The sequence below is a fragment of the Bos indicus genome, chromosome 21 (genome assembly GCF_029378745.1).
Source record: "Bos indicus isolate NIAB-ARS_2022 breed Sahiwal x Tharparkar chromosome 21, NIAB-ARS_B.indTharparkar_mat_pri_1.0, whole genome shotgun sequence".
Classification (NCBI taxonomy): Eukaryota; Metazoa; Chordata; class Mammalia; order Artiodactyla; family Bovidae; genus Bos; species Bos indicus.
This window is the reverse complement of record NC_091780.1, coordinates 63,239,363-63,253,432: the sequence shown is the minus strand read 5'-3', so window position 1 is coordinate 63,253,432 and position 14,070 is coordinate 63,239,363.

Genomic DNA, 14,070 nt, shown 5'->3' with positions numbered 1-14,070 from the left:
CAGCTGGTTTTATTTATCTCTTGACTTCCAATAAAACTTATGTTTTATTTCAAGGGGCAATCCATAATTAACTTTTCAACTGGTGGCAGTGGTTTCTTTTGGTGCCACCAACAGTGTTGAACTCAGCCTTAAAAAAAGAAAAAAAAAAAAAAGTAAATATTAAAGACCTGGTGCAGATCCTTTCACTGGTCCCAGGGAGGTTTGCTTGCTGGAGAGTTTGACAATGACAAGATGCATTATGGGGCTTGGCTTGGACACACAGGGAGAAGCAGAAGGGTTGTGTCACAAAGGTAGGCGCTCAATTTTCCCTCCTGTTTCAAAGACAGATGCTTAGAAGGTATAGGCATCTCCCATTCCACTAGATGACAGAGAGATGATAGATAGACAGATAGAGACGACAGATAGATAGTGATAGATGAAGATAAGCAGATAGTGATAGATGATAAATAGATAGGATGAATAGATGGGATGGATGGATAGACAGATAAGTAGATATGCATGTACCCATTTCTAGCCACATCAATGTATCTGTCAATCTCCCCATCATCTGTTGATGGGTCAGCTGGTCAAACTGCTCATCCACCAGGCAGGCTAGCTTTAAATCTTCTAGAGTTTTCCTCCTCCAGTGTTCCCAGCATATTTTTGAAACAAAGAAAGATTTGAGAAGAGAAAAACATGGAAAGAGAGAAATCACATTTTCACTGAGAACATAGAAAACACTGAGGTAGAGCAAAAGAGAGGCTGAGAAAGTAAGAGGGAATAACCAGAGGGAATAACCTCTCACTCCTCGGACACGTAAAGAGCAACGCAATCAGCCCAATGTGGAGGCACCCTGGCCTCTCGGCAACTACCCCAGGTGGGTTTGCTGTAACCCATGTCATAGAACCTGCTCAGTTGTTCAGATGCTGAGCTTAGCTAGCCTGGGTCCTCCCCAAGCATCCCAGCTTAAGAGGCATGTAGTCATGTTCCAGAGATGACAGACACACTCAGGAAGGATTCAGGGTTTAGGAGCTCCCCAGGGGAACTTATAGTCTTTTTCTAGGAGTGGGCTGCTCTCAACAGGGTGAATTCTGGCCAAATTATGGTCAGGGAGCTGTGTGCAGGACCCGGGCTATGGGGTCGCTTTCCTTCTAGGTGATCCGGTGAATGGGGACAGGTCACATCCTGGCATCCGGCCAGCCTAAGTTTGGAGTCTCTTTCTCTGTCCCTCTGGCTATTACACTTATAGTAACTCTCCTTGTTGACCCTTCTAAGCTTTGATCTCTCTACCCAAGAAAGGTAAGTGGAGAGAAATGAGGTTGGATCCCTAGGACAGTGTTGTGTTCGGCACTGGACATTTAAAATTCCACCCCATTTGTATTCAGCAGGTACGTCAAACTCCTCGGAGTCTCTGCAATCCCCAGCATTTAGTCTTCTCCTTCCTTTTAATTTATGAATAAAATAAGTCTCCATCTCATGAGAGTCCAGAAAACCCTGCAATCCTGGATAGAATGCCCGAGGCCACCAGTCCCCCTCACTCTCAGAGCTGAGTGCCTGGTCTGCAGTGGCTCTCCTCCCTCTGTGCCCTTTGATCACTGGTGCTGCCTGCTGCCCCTGCTTTCTTTGATGTGCCTGTGCTAAGTTGCTTCAGCCATGTCCGACTCTTTATGACCCATGGACTGCAGCCTGCTGGGTTCCTCTGTCCATGGGATTCTCCAGACAAGAATACTGGAGTGGGTTGCAATACCCTCCTCCAGGGGATCTTCCCAACCCAGGGATCGAACCTGCTTCTCTTATGTCTCCTGCATTGACAGATGGGTTCTTTACCACTAGTGAAACCTGGGAAGCCCTTTCTCTGATCTGCTGCTGCTACTGCTAAGTCACTTCAGTCATGTCCAACTCTGTGCAACCCCATAGACAGCAGCCCACCAGGCTTCCCTGTCCCTGGGATTCTCCAGGCAAGAACACTGGAGTGGGTTGCCATTGCCTTCTCTGATGCATGAAAGTGAAAAGTGAAAGTGAAGTCGCTTAGTCGTGTCCGACTCTAGCGACCCCATGGACTGCAGCCTACCAGGCTCCTCCGTCCATGGGATTTTCTAGGCAAAAGTACTGGAGTGGGGTGCCATTGCCTTCTCCGTTCTCTGATCTAACTTACTCTAAAATACATATTCGGGAAATACAAACCCAAAGTCCGACCACCTGTGTATTCTTGGCGGAAAATGTTCAGCATCTTCGTTGCTCAGTTTTTCCATCTGCAAATTATAGATAAAATGGCACCTACCACAGTTTTTTTCTATTGAGGCAATATTTCCTCTCTATTATTGATGTAAATTCCCTAGCAAGCACATGGACCACACCCACATTCAGTGAATACAGACACTCTCCCGGTACTGTGCTAAGCGTAGGCCACACAAGGTCGGACGCACAAGGATGAAACAGCCACATATCTGAGTTGTCCCTGTGTTTCAATGGTTGCATTAGAGGTGTGAGGTGGGGTGAGCTTGATGCTTTCAGTAAGAGAACATCACTTCTGTCACCCAGGAGGTACTCTGGATCTGTGCAATGGTGGATCCATTTTCCACCAGATCCCCAAGCGTGAGATGCTTCTTTACTTCCAGAGGGGCTTATCCTACCCTTCCAGTTACCCTGCCACCTTGGGACACTGTCCCCGTACAGAGAAAATGGAACCACAGCAGTCCAATGGGCACTGAGCTTGGAGAGAAAAAACAGCCCATTGTTCCAGGCCCTTTGTTGTCAAGGAGTCAAGCAGAGAGCTGGTCCTTTGCAGAAGATAAGAGGGGGAATCGATACTGTCTGTAGAAATGCACTTTCCTAAGGACTGCATTTTAAGCAAGTGCGGAGTAAAGAATGTGATTTAATAAATGAAGGCGAGGAGGCAAATTTGTCCTCTTTACCACAGGTCAGAGGTCAGAACTTCCCTGGTGGCTCAGATGGTAGAGTCTGCCTGCAATGTGTGAGACCTAGATTTGATCCCTGGGTTGGGAAGATCCCCTGGAGAAGGAAATGGCAACCCACTCCAGTGTCTTTGCCATGAAAAGCCCATGGATGAGGAGCCTGGTGAACTACAGTCCACGGTGTCATAAAGAATCGGACACCACTGAGTGACCAACACTTTCAGAGGTGAGGGCTCAGAATGCACCAGAGGACAGTTGAGAAGCTAGTGTGACCCGGCGCAGATTCCCGGCAATGTGTGTGTTGTTTTAGAAGAAGAAATGGGGAGTGACGCTGAGCTCATTGCACACCAGCCCATTGAGGAGCTACATGATGTTCTCGTGAGGAATGAGAGGATGGTGCCTCCCCAAACCTGCTTTTGTTCTCTTTTCAAAGCATTAGGTTAAGAAGGCCCTCTCTTAAGTGTGATGTACACCTTTCTGGAGCAGGCAATATCAACCTGGCTAAACAGGATATTTTTACCAGGAAATAACAGGAACCACAATTCAAATGGACTGGGTGATATACGACATCACACTCCAAGGAGTCAGATGGTAGAGAGAGTCAAGGGAGATCAGCCCAGCCAAGGAACAAAAGATACTTCTGCTTTTTTTCCTGACCTTTCTGAGCTCACAAAGAATGTCCCCAGGCCAGCTCCCCTCAAAGTTCAGCACTTCAAAGAAGCAGACCTCCCGATGAGGGGTGTATTCATTTCATAGCTGCTGTAATAAAATATCAACATTCAAAACGGGCACTGTCTCACTGTTCTGGAGAGTAGAAGTTATGTCCCCTTTGAAACCTCCAGGAAGGGATCCCTTCTCCGTTCTTCTGGCCTCTGGGCTTTGCTGTCAGCCTCCTCTGTTCCTGGGCTTGTTGTTGCATCGTTTCAACCTCTACCTCCATCATCACATGATGGTCTTCTCTCTGTGAATTTCCAGGTCTTCCTACGGTGTTCTCTCTCTGTTTCTTCTCCTCTCTTAGGACGACATCAGAAATAGTGAAGTAAATGTTCAACCTGCTCCAGAATGACCTCATTCTAACTAACTACATCTTCAGTGACCCTGTTTCAAATAAGGTCACATTCTGAGCTACTGCAAGTTAGGACTGTGATGTAAGTCTTTTGGAGAAAGAATTCAACATATAGTAAGGGTAATCTGCTTTGTGTATCTTTTAATACAAGGGAAAATATTTTCCAGAAATAACAAATGTTCTTTTACCTTTCATTGGTGAGCGTTGGGTCACACACACCCAGCTCGCCAATCGCCAGAAAGGAGAATGCAATTTCTATGAGTGATCATGATTTACTTTTCTCCCAGCCTTATTGAGGTATAATTGAGAAATATAATTTTGTGCATTTAAAGTGAATAATGTGGCGATTTGGTATGCGTACATGTTGTGAAATGCTTACCACAGCCATCCATCACGTCACATAGTTCCCTTTTTTCTGTAATGCAGTTTTATTAACTATAGTCACCACACTGTATATAATATTCCCACCATTATACCATCTGATTCTTGAGTTCAACACTTTTTGTTTGATTCCACAGATGACTGAGATCACATGGCATTCATCTTTCTCTATCGGGTTTCTTTATACTGATGTTCTCCAGGTTCATCTGTGTCTTCACAGATGGGGGAATTTCCTTCTCTGATATGGTTGAATGACATTCTACTATTTACTACGTTACATATATTAATATTACATACAAAGTATATGTATTACATGTATGCCTATGTGTATATATTGTATACATATATGCATAATATATATTACCAGATTTCCCTGGCTCAGGTTGTAAAGAATCTGTCTGCAATATAGGAGACTTGGGTTCGATCCCTGGGTTGGGAAGATCCCCTGGAGAAGGGAATGTCTTCCCACTCCAGTATTCTTGCCTGGAGAATTCCACGGACAGAAGACTGTGCCTACAGTCCATGGTGTTGCAAAGAGTCAGACATGACTGAGTGACTAACACTTCCATTTTTTTTTTTCATATTGTCTTATGTATTCACTGAAAATGAATGAAGAGCATTTATTACTGGATATGACATAAGGTCAAATGCCACCTTTCGTCTGGTCTTTCTGGCTTTACTATCTCAAAGTGTCCTTGCTTCTTCCACCATGAGCCCGAGGTAGCTACGTGAAGCACAGGTTACTTTCTTTTCCTCCCCTCGAACCTGAACAGATTCCCTATACAGCAGTCCAAGCTTCTTAATGCCCTTCAACAAACTCTGTAATCTTAATTTTTAACCACTCCCAAACCTGTGAAGGACCATTTATTTTCACCCACCCTTCACTGAAAAATGCAGTTCAGTTTAGTTCAGTTCAGTCACTCAGTCATGTCCGATTCTTTGTGACCCCCATGAATTGCAGCACGCCAGGCCTCCCTGTCCACCACAAACTCCTGGAGTTTACTCAGACTCATGTCCATCGAGTCAGTGATGCCATCCAGCCATCTCATCCTCTGTTGTCCCCTTCTCCTCCTGACCTCAATCCTTCCCAGCATCAGAGTCTTTTCCAATGAGTCAACTCTTTGCATCAGGTGGCCAAAGTACTGGAGTTTCAGCTTCAGCATCATTCCCTGCAAAGAAATCCCAGGGCTGATCTCCTTCAGAATGGAATGGTTGGATCTCCTTGCAGTCCAAGGGACTCTTAAGAGTCTTCTCCAACACCACAGTTCAAAAGCATCAATTCTTTGGCGCTCAGCCTTCTTCACAGTCCAACTCTCACATCCATACATGACCACAGGAAAAACCATAGCCTTGACTAGATGGACCTTTATTGGCAAAGTAATGTCTCTGCTTTTCAATATGCTATCTAGGTTGGTCATAACTTTCCTTCCAAGGAGTAAGCGTCTTTTAATTTCATGGCTGCAGTCACCATCTGCAGTGATTTTGGAGCTCAAAAAAATAAAGTCTGACACTATTTCCACTGTTTCCCCATCTATTTCCCATGAAGTGATGGGACTGGATGCCATGATCTTTGTTTTCTGAATGTTGAGCTTTAAGCCAACTTTTTCACTTTCCACTTTTGCCCTCATCAAGAGGCTTTTGAGTTCCTCTTCACTTTCTGCCATATGGATGGTGTCATCTGCATATCTGAGGTTACTGATATTTCTCCCAGCAATCTTGATTCCAGCTTGTGCTTCTTCCAGTCCAGCGTTTCTCATGATGTACTTTGCATAGAAGTTAAATAAGCAGGGTGACAATATACAGCCTTGATGTACTCCTTTTCCTATTTGGAACCAGTCTGTTGTTCCATGTCCAGTTCTAACTGTTGCTTCCTGACCTGCATACAAATTTCTCAAGAGGCAGGTCAGGTGGTCTGGTATTCCCATCTCTTTCAGAATTTTCCACAGTTTATTGTGATCCACTCAGTCAAAGGCTTTGGCATAGTCAATCAAGCAGAAATAGATGCTTTTCTGGAACTCTCTTGCTTTTTCCATGACCCAGCAGATGTTGGCAATTTGATCTCTGGTTCCTCTGCCTTTTCTAAAACCAGCTTGAACATCAGGAAGTTCACAGTTCACGTATTGCTGAAGCCTGGCTTGGAGAATTTTGAGTGTTACTTTACTAGCATGTGAGATGAGTGCAATTGTGTGGTAGTTTGAGCATTCTTTGGCATTGCCTTTCTTTGGGATGGGAATGAAAACTGACCTTTTCCAGTTCTGCGGCCATGCTGAGTTTTCCAAATTTGCTGGCATATTGAGTGCAGCACTTTCACATCCATCATCTTTGAGGATTTGAAATAAATCAACTGGAATTTCATCACCTCCACTAGCTTTGTTCATAGTGATGCTTTCAAAGGCCCACTTGACTTCTCATTCCAGGATGTCTGGCTCTAGGTCAGTGATCACACCATCGTGATTATCTGGGTCGTGAAGATCCTTTTTGTACAGTTTTTCTGTGTATTCTTGCCATCTCTTCTTAATGTCTTCTGCTTCTGTTAGGTCCATACCATTTCTGTCCTTTATAGAGCCCGTCTTTGCATGAAATGTTCCCTTGGTATCTCTAATTTTCTTGGAGAGATCTCTAGTCTTTCCCATTCTGTTGTTTTCCTCTATTTCTTTGCACTGATTGCTGAGGAAGGCTTTCTTATCTCTTCTTGATATTCTTTGGAACTCTGCATTCAGATGCTTATGTCTTTCCTTTTCTCCTTTGCTTTTCACTTCTCTTTTTTTACCACTATTTGTAAGGCCTCTCCAGACAGCCATTTTGCTTTTTTGCATTTCTTTTCCATGGGGATGGTCTTGATCCCTGTCTCCTGTACAATGTCACGAACCTCAGTCCATAGTTCATCAGGCACTCCATCTATCAGATCTATTTCTCACTTCCACTGTATAATTATAAGGGTTTGATTTAGGTCATACCTGAGTGGTTTTCCCTACTTTCTTCAATTTAAGTCTGAATTTGGCAATAAGCAGTTCATGATCTGAGCCACCGTCAGCTCCTGGTCCTGTTTTTGTTGACTGTATAGAGCTTCTCCATCTTTGGCTGCAAAGAATATAATCAATCTGATTTCTGTGCTGACCATCTGGTGATGTCCATGTGTAGAGTCTTCTCTTGTGTTGTTGGAAGAGGGTGTTTGCTATGATCAGTGCATTTTCTTGGCAAAACTCTATTAGTCTTTGCCCTTCTTCATTCTGTATTCCAAGGCCAAATTTGCCTTGGAAATAAACCTTGTTCATTCTCAAAAAAAAAAAAAAAAAGTGAAAGTTGCTGGGTTGTGTCCAGCTTTTTGTGTGCTCATGGGCTGTAGCCCGCCAGGCTCCTCTGTCCAAGGAATTCTCCAAGCAAGAATACTGTAGTGGGTTGCCATTCCCTTCTCCAGGGGTCTTCCCAACCCAGGGATTGAACCTGGGGTCTCCTGCATTGCGGGCAGATTCTATACCATCTGAGCCACCAGGAAAGCCCATCTACCCTCCATGCCTTGACTCAAATACACTTCCCTGTGACAAATCCCAGACAGCCGTCCTTTCCTCTGTGCTCCACCTCTGTGTCCTGGTTAACTGTGCTTGTGACTCTGTTCATTGGTCAGTCTAGTGTTTTCCACTTGCCCCTCGGGGCTCAGCTCATGGAGGACTTTCTGCAGATGTAAAGCGACTTCTCAGGCTCTCAGGTTGAAGGACTCATCTTCTGCTCTTGGTTTTTGCCAGCCTCTGTTTCTGCATCTGTAATAGCTCTGAGCGTAATCCCTGCACTGATGACATCCGCATTGTTACATCAATTCCTGTTAGTCTGGGGACTCCGTTGAGGGACACACACCCTCATCTCTGCAGGATCCGCCCACACACCAGCAACCAGAACAGGTGATCGCAGTTGTCGTTGTTGCTCAGTTGCCAAGTCGTGTCTGACCCTTCTTGACCCCACGGACTACAGCATGCCAGGCCTCCCTGTCCCTCTTTGTCTCCTAGAGTTTGCCCAAGTACACAGGTCATTATAAAGTGCTAAGGTGTATGCAGGAGTTCTGAGAAATGTGTACCAGGTGAAGAGGAAGCCAGGAGGAATGTTTAAACTATATGTGAAGGGAAAATGGTATGGAAGCTTTGAATACTGGCTTTCACACACATTGCTTATTTCTTTCCAGGTCTTGGGTGGTACAACAGCCCTTTTGGTAAATTAAGAAGTGGGAGTTCAGGGAAGACAAATCAATTCTACAAGGTTACTGAGTTAGTAAGTAGCAGAACTCAGAGTCAAATCTGAATCTTCCAGCTTCTATTTTATGTCTCCAACAGGCCTGCCCTGGACACGGCAGGGCTAAATGTTTTTTCCTCACTTATGTTATTAGAATTTTGCTTGATTTTTGCTGGTCTGCAGAACACAGCTGGGAGCAAGGCTAGGTATTAAATAGCAAGCACACAGCAAAACTTGGAAGTCTGAGCTGCCAACTTGGACTGGCTAGAAATCCACAAGGGCGTGGAAATTAGTTACACACAGGAGGTTCCTGCAGTGTGTCTGCCGAGTTTCTTCAGGCAGCTGTTTTCTGGAATCAAACCAATACTGTCTTTTAGCTGTTGTGGTGGATGAAGATTTTTTTCCCTATAATTCTTGGTTTTTCATGAGCATAGGGTCAGAGTGGTGGCTGGTGTGTAGAGACCCGATTTCACTAGTTTCTAATTCTTGGGTAAGTTTTGCCTTCTGCCTCCCACTTACTGGTAAATGAGGCTATGATCCATCCTCACCCCTTCCTCTGTGTTACCCCTTCCACAGTAACACAGGATCTGTGTAACTCCTTTATCTCATTTTGCAAACTCAGCCAGTTAACCAGAAAGGACATAGCATTGGCTTAAGCAACATGACCTAATTGTAGAGCAATGGGGTCCCAGAGAAAGAAGACGTGAAAGGCGATATGTAGACGCTATGGAGGCAGTGATGGTCTCAGCTATGAGGCTGAGCAGTTTAGCCAGATCCTTTCAATGTCAATTTCCTCATTCATAAACAAGGACGATCTAAGTCACAGATTGTCAGAAGGATTAAATGAAAAATTGTCTTTGGAGGCCAGGTTTCTTGACAAATGAAAGTTTGGTGCCTGGGCATATGATTAGCAAAAGGCCATTGAAAACATATCTGTATATAGAACACACAGTTTCTGGCACATAATACTTCTCTGACAATTATGAGTTGCTATTTTTGCAACAAATGAGATGAAAACCTGACTAAGGTGAGTACTAAAAAGGAATTGGGAATGCCTTCCCAAGACGCCATGAGGATTCTGATGGATCCTACCTGGGTCCTAGAGACTCACACCGGTGACCTGTGGAAATCTAGACCCACTGATCAATAGTTCCTTAGTGATGGCAAGTCACATCTGCCACTGCTGCTGATGGTGACCCAACCGCTCAAACTGAAGCAGCAGAACACAGCTGCATGCAGTTGTACTTGGAGACCATGGCCACGATTCTGAGTGTAACCATGAATGTCTAGGCTGGCTGGACAGGGGTTTCTGGATAACGAGATAGTCCAATATGCAGAAGACACACATCCTACCCCTGACTCTGGCCTGCATTGGCTGCTTGACGTCCGGCACTTTCCTGACAGGATTATATAGGACTAATAACTTTCCCTAGGGTTTGCCAGGTTTGGGCACAATTATTGAAAATAAATCGATTTCACTCTTTGTCATTGAGTAACACAGGACCTAGAAGTAAAAATAGATCGGTGCTGTTCTCCTTACAGATCCTAAAGCTGCCCTTTGATTGAGATGGGTTTACAGGGATCATTATTATTGCTGATATCTACTAAAAGTGAGAGCCCATATTGCCTCTAAGAGAGCTTGAGATGAATGACATTAATGAAATTAACAAGGGGTGTAACGCAGGATTTTGGAAAGGCCTAGTGGAAAAAGAATATTTGGGGGGTGGTTCAGAGTAGAGAGGTTGACATACTGCCTTCCCAAACACTGTGAGATGTGTCGATTCCTGTCTTTTGTGAACATTTTGTTATGCACTTCTGTTGATTTTTCTGTCTCCCTCCCAGCTTGCCACCGTTGGGGACAGAGGCTGAGGGTCAACGTTGTGCCTTATACACCCCCTGCTACTGAGCACAACTTTTACTGTCCTCACCCTTGGCCTTGGAACACCTGCTGGGCGGGACTGTCTTCTCAGATGTTAAGGGAGAGTCCTGAGGGCATCGCCATGGGAGTGCCCCCCTTACCCTCACACAGAACAAGTTGCCCCCATCCCCAGTGTTCCCATGCCCACCCCCACAGTGCAATTTACAAAACCCGCCTGGCTCTGCTCATCTCCACTGGACTGCCGTGTCAGTTTGCAGGACTGCTGTAGCAAAGTACCACGCACGGGATGGTTTAGGACAATGAAAATTATTCTCCCAGCTCTGAAGGCTGGAAGTCTGACATTAAAACCTTGGCAGGGTTCCTTCCAAGGCTCTGAGGGGGAATCTGCTCTCTGCTTCTCCCTAGATTCTGGCGGTTTCCTGGCAACCTTTGGTGTTCTGTGGCTTGTAGAAGCATCACCCTGATGTCCACCTTTATCTTCACATAGCCTCTTCTCTATCTGTGCATCTGTGTACAAAAGGCCCCTTTTTATAAGGATACCAGTCATATTGGGTCAGTGCCCATGCTCATGATCTCCTTTAAACTTGATCATCTGCAAAGATGCTATTTCCAAATAAGGTCACATTCAACATCTTTGGAAGGACACAATGATGACCATGCAAAGGAACCCATGGGAAGAAGGTCTAAGTGAGTGTTGACTAAATGAAGGAGTGAATGAATGGGTGCCATCAGGCCCCTGTCCCCTCCCCTTGTGCCTGGAGTAACCCATGGGAAGATGCTCTGGGTGCAGTGATGACACAGTCATGACTGAATGTCGACTGAATGAATGAGTGAATGGATGAAACCCCCAGTCCCTTCCCTTGTCCCCGCCTGGCGTACTGATGCGAGGGCCTGACATAGAGTGAAACTTCCACTGACACAGTGAGCAGCTCTTCAAAGCCGGAGGAGCCTTCCCTCGGCTCCTTTCCCAACAGCGACGCAGCATCTGCTCCACGGGTGCCTGTTCAAAGGACACCTTCCTGCCCTGGCCTCCACCTCACACGCTTTACACCCCAGACTGGCAGCAGGCATCTCACCTCCAGACTCAGGCTGACTCCGCATGCCAACGCTGGAACTGGGAATTGTTAGCTTTTAATTAAGCTCCCCTTTGCACTCTAGTTCCTGTGCGGAACATGTGTGGCAGAAGGGACGTTTATCAGCTAAATGCATTTCTTTAAAGCCACAAAATCGAAGAGTTGCATTTTGCCCTATTAAGGTCTGGATTCAAGGGGAGCCTCTGAGCTGAAACGAACTCCCTGTAGAAGCTCAGACTCCCATCAGCAGCCCTGGGCTTTAGAAGGTGCAGCAGGCGAGCCTAACCCCGCAGGGTGACACTTGCTGAAAGGGAGCATGATGTTAAAAATGAGAAAGAAAGGTCTTTTTCCCTGAGCACAAGGCTTCTAGCTGGAGGTCAAACCCAAGGTAAGTAGATGGTGAGCCTGGGCAAAGGGGGCTGTCTGTGCCTTCCTGAGCTGCTCCTGACTCCAGTGCAGACAGGCTGGGTCTGAATAGCCTTCATCTTTATAAATTCTTTATAGAAATTTCACAGAACTAGTCACCTTTCTGGCTCCTGCTAAAATGACAGCTAGTTCACTCAGAAATAAAACGGCTAAATGCATTTTTGGAAATGAAGACTGTTCTGCAGTCTACACACTCAACAGACAGAGAGTGGGTCCCAGGCATCTTTCAGATTCTGGGGGAGATTGCTGAGAGACTGACTGCTGAGCCCAGAGCAGCTCACTAAACATTTCAGGACTCAGTTCTCTTACCTGGGAAATGGGTCAAAAGCTTACTCACTCCTCACACACCTTGTTGTAAGGATCGTAAAGATCCTTGTCATGGATGTGAAAGATGCATTTATTGTCATAAGTGACTTTTTGCTGGAGCCCTGAATATCACAAGGAAGGTGTGTCCCTTGTTGTCTAGGCAACAGGATATGGATCCTGCATCCATTGCTCACGTGGTATACTGTCGACCCCACACCAGATGCCTGGCATGGTCTCTCTGCCTCTCTCATATACGTATATTTGATGAATCAAATTGTGCCCTGTCCCCTCTACCTGGATTAACTTCTAGGTTATTCCAAGTAGAAAATAACCTTCCCAATTCTCAGCCATCCTTTGGATCCATGCTACTCCACATGGGGTCTGCAGTTCAGAGCTCATAGGCAATGGAATCATATAAAGAGATATACACAGAAAGAGACAGAGTCAGGATTTAGAAATGTGTTTAGGAATTTGGGCTTTCCATGTGGCCCAGTGGTATAGAATCTATCTGCCAGTGCAGGAGACTCAGGTTCAATCCCTGGGTCGGGAAGATTTGCTGGGGGAGGAAATAGCAATCCACTCCAGTATTCTTGCCTGGATAATCCCATGGACAGTGGAGCCTGGTGGGCTACCATCCATGGGATCGAAAGAGTTGGACATAATCAAGTGACCAAGCATGAACTTAGGAATCTGACCCTGCCCAAATATCCAGATGGATATCAGTTGCCTCATCCTTTTAAACAGGATAAATGCCTACAGTAGTCAGTATATAATACAAAAGAATAGCACAAAATGAAGATGCAGAGTCATTCATTCAAAAACTAAGAATTTCAAGATGGTGACCACAGAGCATGGAACCAAGTACTGGGCTCTCTGAGACCCAGAGACCTGCGAAGCCAGTGCTGGCTGTTGAAGCAGATGCTGAGGTTTGTGTGAGAGCTGTGTGCTATTCACACACAGTAGGACCATGCACTGTTCTGCCGGTGGCTGGGGGAAAGCTGAGTGCACATCCAGACAGTTCTGGAAGCCTGTCTGTAGGACACAGCAGAGGCCCCATCTTACCCACTTGAGAGCCCAGCCAGGAGAATGTTCTCCAGCCCAGCTGAGCATCCTTGCTCTGTCTCAGAACAATGAGCTCTTCTTTTTTTCCCTGCCTCAATGATCACTAACCACCTCTCTCAGAGCCTCTCCCATTCCAAACTGCAATTAATAGTTTCTTCCCTTCCGGACGTGACCCCGAGCCACTCCATAGCAAGGAATTGCATCTTAGTCATTTTTGCAAACATTCCGTTGACAAGCACCAGATGAGGACCTACTCTGCACCCCACTCCACACCGGAAAAATAAGGAGGGTGGCCTGGGCTCACAAGGTCCTGATCTGATCAACAGGCAGTGAAAGGATGTCCAGGATAAGGCGGGAGCATTAAGGGTGCTGGGCGGACACAGACAGGGCTCCAGCTGAACCTGTGTGGCCCAGAGGTTTCTTTGAGAGAGCCACTCTAGTTAGCAGCCACTCAAGGGCCAGGGAAGGAAGGAATGAGGAAAAGGAAGAAAGAGGAGTCAGTTTAACGAACTAGAATTGACTCTTCTACCCCCAACCCAGTCAAGCTTCCAAGCGGACTCTGTTAACGTTTATAAGCAGACTGACCTTCCAGTATTTCTCTATCTCCAATGACAGCAAAAATCCAGGCACTTGGCCCCCTGAGGTCTCCATCCTCTCCAGGGACACACTCCAGCCAAGTTTCCAGCCTCATCATCCTGCTTGGACAGCTTTCCCCAAGATTACCCATGATGCTGGTTGTGAAATGTGGCTCCAGTTCCTCCC